Raw genomic sequence first — 6,838 nt, 5'->3', positions numbered from 1 at the left:
ATGCCTTATCATTTTTAGATTTACAAATAGCTTCTCCCATTCTATCAAGTATTGTCCGTGGTATCCTCTCTTGAACAGAAATCCTTAATCTTGACATCATCGAATGAATCATTTTTTTCCTTCTGGTTTGAGCTTTTGAAGTTTTATATAAAGAGTCCTTCTTCCAACACAGGTCCCAAAGATACTCTCTTGTATTTTCTTCTATTAATTTAGAGTTTTATTTTTATATTGAGGTCTTTTGTAATTCAGGGTGTATCTTTTTATTTGGTGTCCGGCCGGGATCCTGTGTATTTTCTCCATGTAGTCAGCTGGTTTAATCTGTCTCTTCTTTATTGATTTGTGATGCCTCTCACACATATACTCCTGGTCTGACTTTGAGTTTTCCATTGTGTTCCATGATCTATTTGTCTGTCTTTGTGCCAAAACAATGTTGTTGTTTTGCTTTGTTCAGCTTCGTACGTGGCTTTGTAGTGTGCTGCCCTTTGCTCTTCTTTTGCAAGGTTGACTGAGTCCTGTTTGTCCCTAAACATTTTAGAATGAGTTTGCCAACTTCCTGGAAAACACACCTGCGAGTTTTTATTGGGATTTCACCGCACACGTAGATTAACTCACGAAGAACTGACGCCTGTGTCGTAGTAAGCTGTTCTATCCAAGAGTGTGAGATTTCCCTCCATTTATTCAGGTTGGTTTCCACGTCCCTTATTAAAGTTTAAAGTTCTCTCTGTAGGTTTCTTGTATATTCTTAGTCAAGTTCATTCCTAGACGTTGTACATGCCGTTTTGATCCCTTTCTCCCAAAAGTTGGTTACTGCTGGTGAAGAGAAATGTTATGGATTTCTTTTCTTTTCTTTTCTTTTCTTTTAAGATTTATTTATTTATTTGAGAGGGGGAGAGAGAGAGAGAGAGAGAGGTGGGGGGAGGCACAGAGGGAGAGGGAAAGAATCTCAAGCAGACTCCTCACAGAGTGCAAAGACCCACGGGGAGCTTGATTTCACAACCCTGAGACCATGACCTGAGCTGAAATCAGGAGTCCAGCGCTTAGCCAGCTGAGCCACCCAGGTGCCCCAAGGATTTCTTTTTTAGGTTAATCTCGTATCTAGTGATTTGACTGAACTCTTTTAATAGGTTTAACAATCTGTCTGTTGATTCTCTTTGTTTTTCAAGGAAAATGAAAATACTGTCTTCATATAATAATCATTTTTGTCTCTTCTCTTCTCATCCTTATATCTCTTATTCCTTCTTCCCTGATCGTTTTGTCAGGAATGTCCATAATTATGTACCAAATAGTAGCACTATAGTTGGATTCCGTATTTCATTCCAGATCTTAAAGAGAATGCATTTAACGTCTCTTCAATAAACAAATGTTTGCCTTAAGCTTTTGCCATCTAAGTTTCACCAGGGGCACCTGGGTGGCTCAGTCGGTTAAGCCTCTGCCTTTGGCTCAGGTCACGATCTCAGAGTCCTGGATCGAGCCCCACGTCGGGCTCCCTGCTCAGCGGGGAGTCTGCTTCTCCCTCTCTCTCTGCCTGCCATCCCCCCTGTTTATACTCCCTCTGTCAAATAAAAAAATAGAATCTTAAAAAAAATACTATATTAAAAAAAACCCTTCACCAAGTTAAGGAGGTCTCTCCTATATCCATAAATGAGTGATGAACTTTATCATATGTTTTTTTTTCATCAGAGAATTGAGATAATTATATGGTATTTGTCCTTTATTCATGGGGTGATTTCTGATGTGGAGCCAACTCGGAATTCCTGGAATAAATCCTATTTGATCAAAATGTATGTTTTAAATATATAATTGGATTAGTTAGCTAATATTTTATTTAGGATTTTTATATTTACATCATAGGTGAAAGGAGCCTATTCTTTTCACTGATTACTTTGAATCCAGATTACACTGGTTTCATAAAATGATCTGGGCAGTATTTGCTCTTTTCTGGTTTTCTGGAGAAACTTGCATAAGATAGGAATTAACTGTTCCTTGAGAGTTTGGCACAACTCCAGAAATTCATAAACTTTTATTACCATGACCCCGCCAGCCCCACTGTTCTAGTGTTTACCACATATTTTGAAGGAGATGGTTTAAATTAACAAAAACAGGGGTGCCTGGGTGGCTCAGTCAGTTAAGGTCTGGCTCTTGGTTTCGACTCAGGTCATGATCTGGGGGTTGTGGGATCAAGCCCCTGTTGGGCTCCGTGCTCAGCGTGCAGTCTGCGAGATTCTCCCTCTCCCTCTGCCCCACCCCCTGCCCATGTGAATAAATCTTTAAAAAAATAAAACAAGTTAATGAATACAAGTCTTACTTTCCCCAGGTGGCTGCGCACAGTAGAGAAAATACACACAGCCCCTAAGAATAGTGGCACCACTTACGGGGGTGGGGGGGGTTGAACATCTCAACCCAACTGTCAACCCTGTCAGTCTCTGTAGGTCAAAGGGCTGCATCTTTTCCTCAAGTCCCTCCATCCTCAGCCCTCCTCAGCCCTCCTCAGCCCTCACCACGTACCTTTGAATTCAGCCTCCTGTTTTATTGACAAATGGAAACCCCGAGGGCCTAGCTCCCTTGAATCACATCTACCTGCTCACAGCGACTGCCTGTCCACATCCAGTCATACCTCTTTCCCCCAGTCTCAGAACGTTGTCCCCTTCTGAGTCCAAGGCAGTCCCTACGAATGTGCCCCTAGCCCCCTCCCTTTCTCCCAGGAACCTCACTCCTTTAGACAATCCCTCTCTCTCCTGAAATTCCAACTCTCTCTCCCTACAGAGCTTCTTCTCCTGGGTCCAACAACATAATCAAATTTCACCCATCCCAAAAAAATCCCTCCTTTGTGTGCTGTAGGACAAGCATTCTCACACGCTGCAGGTGGGAGTGTAAATTGGCAAGATCTTTCTGGGAAGCAATCTGGTAACCCGAATCAAAAGCCTGAAAAATATTTGCACCCTTTGTCCCAGTAATCCTGCCTCTAGAAATCCATCTAAGGAAGTAATCAGAAATGCTGACAAGGAGAGATGTTTAAAGATGTTAATCTCACTGTTATTTTAACAGCAAAAACTGGAAACAATCTAAGGGTTCAACAACAGGGGATGGGTCCGACAAATTGAACTTAAATATAATGTCATTTTGTGCAATCACTAAAACTACAATTTTTAAAGGCTGGTTGACATGAGAAACTGTCCATGAAAAATAAGTGAAAACAGCAATGTCTGAACGATATATATGGTCTGGTGCTGAATTTGTTATGTAGAGAATCAGCCAACACGTCTGGAATGTTAGCTATTGTATACCTTCTCTCAATCTTCGCAACGTACCTGAACAGTTAATACCGTTATCCATGTTTTGTACAGAAAGAAACCAACCAGAAAGAAAAACATCAATATCTTGGGCGGGGGGGGAGGAACATTACTGATGAATGTTATTTTTTCATTCCCTTCGGTATTTTCCAATACTTTAACAAGGAGGTGTTCCTTTTTGTCAAACAGAAATATTGAACCCTTCTTCTTTTGTTGTTACATAGGCTTTATACGTCGAGTAGTGAATAATTTCAATGATATAGTGAAAATGAAAACTCTCCTCCAACTCCTGCTATGTCAACCACCAGAGACAGCCACTGTGGACAGTCGGGCTTTTGTATTTATATTTGCTGTGAAAACGTGTATGTAGACACATATATACTGAGAAAAAGCAAACATGATCATCCTACCATGTCAATACACAACACTGCACAAGCTGACTGGTCCCAACAGCTGCATTTGGCTCTCTGCCCCAGAGGTGCCCCAGAAAGCCCCCTTTCTGCAGGGGGCTCACGTTTAATTTTGCCAAGGGAAAAAATGGACTGTTCTGAGCCTGCCTAAGGGCTCCAGGTTTGGGGCCTGGAGAACTGAGTTCCTGTCCCAATCCTGCTATTTGTGAGCTGTGCGACCAGAGGAGAATCACTTTTTCTCCCTGGGGGCCTGTTTCTCCCTCTTTCCGAGGGAGTAACGGGTCTTGCCTTGCTCTCTTTAAGGGGCCATGGTGATGCTCCAAAGTGCTGATGGTGAAGTGCTGTGCCCAGAGCTTAGGGTTCCCCACATCTAACTCTCCTCCCTATTTCCCAGCGGCAGGGATTCTTCAACGTGTCTCCAGTGGAGAGGGGGCCAGAGGGTCGCGAGAGGGGAAGAGAGAGGCCTTGTCACCAGACAAGCACTGGAGGCCTAGAGACTCCAGGCTGGCTTTTGAGCTCTCTCCAGCTCACTCAAGAGTCTTGGGATAGGCATCCGCGGAGGAGGACTCTCTGGGTGCGGGAGCACAGCGGGGGCGCCTGGAGTGAGGTCAGGGGAGCGGGAAAGCAGTAGGAGAAGCTGGGGAAAGTGCTGGAGGCCTGAAAACGCAGCGTGGCGTCCACTTCAAAGCACATTCTAGAGGCTCTGTAGGAGCTAGAAGGTGCAGAAGCCAGGGCCCTCCTCCGCGGAGCCACCGCCCTCTGGTGGCGGCGTGCAACAGTTACAGCTGCTCTCTCGGCCCCACCTCCCTGCGCAAGGCTCGAGGGCTGAGTTGCCACTCAGGCATCCTGCGAACAAGAGGCCCTTAGCGAGCTTCCACAGGAGACCTGAAACCTGCCAAACGGGAACTCAGGCTTGGGTGATTCAGGACTGGAACCTGGGCTTCTGGATAGCCCGCCCAACTGATGCTTCCAGCAACCTCTGGTGATTGTAAAAGCAAAAGGCACCAGACAATGAAGATTTTATTCAGGCTATTGCAACAGACAGAATGTTCATTGGTGAGGACCATCCCAAAGAAAAGGGAGGGGCCTGGGGTTTTAGCAGGTAAACAAGGGAGTCATCCGCAAGTCTTATGGGAGTAGTCAGAAAGGATGGAGATGGTTCTCTGTGTGTCTGTGTGTCTGTCTCTGACTCCGGGGCACCCGCTCAGTTACCTCTCCCCACCCAGCTTCCTCTCTCTCCCACGATCTCTACTCTCCTGCAACTTCAGCTGGCTCCTGGCCCTCATGGCCATCCTAACCCCTGACTGCTTGGCCTCCAGCCATAGAGCCCGCCAGTTAACTGCAGCTTCGTCTTAATCTTTGAAGACACCTCTCAAAAGACAACCCCTGTTTTCAAGCCAGACCATGAGTCATCAACTGTAGCCCGCCTATGCCCTGCCTGGCCTCTGGCAGGCGGCCCACCCCAGCCCCTCAACTGGAGGTGGGGGGCTTCCATGATCTGCTTCTCGCAGGGGCTGGGGCACGACAGTACCCCTTGCAAGTGTCAGGAGCATGGCACTGAGCTAAAGGAAAGGAGAAGTGAATTAAAAAGACTTGGCATGTGTCATGGAATGCCATGCTGAGCATACTGCTGGACCTCGGGGCGTGTGGACCCATTGCTCAGACTTTGCGCAGCCTGGTCTTCTCACTCTCCTGACGCCCTCTGCACACCACTGCCATGACAGGCTACAGACTGGATCTTGGGCCATCAGAGTTGGGGGAGGGACAAGTCCAAATATCCTGGAGAAGTGGGCTCTGATCGGCATGTTCAGGTACCCACCCGACAATAATAATGTGCTCGCCTTTCCATTGAACAAAATGGCTTTCTGGTAACTGGTGAAGGGGACAGGTGGGGCACTGGAGGTAAAGGGACAGCAATGCTGGAATGAACGTCCTTACTGTACTCCTCTGCTGTTTCATGTTTACCTCTCTGCTCAGGCTCTTCTTTCACCCTGACTGCCCATACCTCACCCACAGCCCCTTCAGCAGGCTGGCTCTTCCCCTCCTTGGAGACTCAAGTTGGCGTCACCTCCAACTGGAAGCACCTCCCGTCCCTCCCCTCCCCCGCAGCACCCCTTCTTTCTTGCTTCCATCCCACCAGCTCCTCCCAGCTCTGGAGTTACTGGAAAGACTCAGCCTCTCTTGCCCTGAGAGCCTGGGACATGGAAGGTTCAGTAACTGATTCCTGGATGAACAGAAGCTGAGGGCTTGGGTTCAGCACTGGGGTTGATTTTTCAGAAGCGGATCCCAGGACTGCCTTTCCAATGTTTCCCACATGACGCAGGGTAGCCAGGGAGTTAGCCTGAGTTTCCATTCACACTTCACCACATGCTCGTTCGACAAGTCACCTAACCTCCTAGTTTCCTAACTCCCTCAGTTTCTTCGTCTGTAAAATGGGAATACTGGTAGTACCTACTTCAGAGAGCTGTTGCGAGGGCCCAGTTAGATACTGCTTACCACAATTCCCGGGACAGTACGTGCTCATTATTTTATTATTATTACTATTACTATCATCATATGCCCCTCCCCCCACAGAACTCGGTGCTGCCCCCAGTGGCTGTGCGGAGGATGCCACTCTTGAGCCCTTCCAGATCCATAAAACAATCATCACTCCGTCAATAAAACAAAGGCTTAGACCTTAACCTCACTGGGCTTCTGTAACAAAGGTACATATTTTAAATTTTTTGGAATTTGATAATAAAAAATATATCAAGCAGTCTAACACACTTTGGTGTATTTTTCCAGTCTATTTTTCTTAAGAATGTTAAATGTGGTTATAATCACACTGTACATACACATTTGAATTGTATTCTCCCTAAGTAGCATTATATTATGCTCGCTGTGTTGTTATAGATAATGCTGAATACACCATTTCTCAACTTTTCAGGAAAGGACAGTTAAAGGATAATTTAAAAAGGTAAAACCTTTACACTTGTACAGATACAAAATGAACATGTTAAACATTTTCTTTAACACGTTATAAATCAGGGACCCAGGAAGATGACAACCAGTTTAAAGGAAAATGCAGGGGTGCCTGGTTGGCTCAGCCGGTAGAGCATGTGACTCTTGATCTCAGGGTCATGAGTTCAAGCCCCGGTC

This window comes from Callorhinus ursinus, unplaced genomic scaffold (assembly GCF_003265705.2).
Source record: "Callorhinus ursinus isolate GAN/ISIS: 27379988/994484 unplaced genomic scaffold, GSC_fseal_2.0 scaffold25, whole genome shotgun sequence".
Classification (NCBI taxonomy): domain Eukaryota; kingdom Metazoa; phylum Chordata; class Mammalia; order Carnivora; family Otariidae; genus Callorhinus; species Callorhinus ursinus.
Note: the sequence above shows the minus strand (reverse complement) of the source record.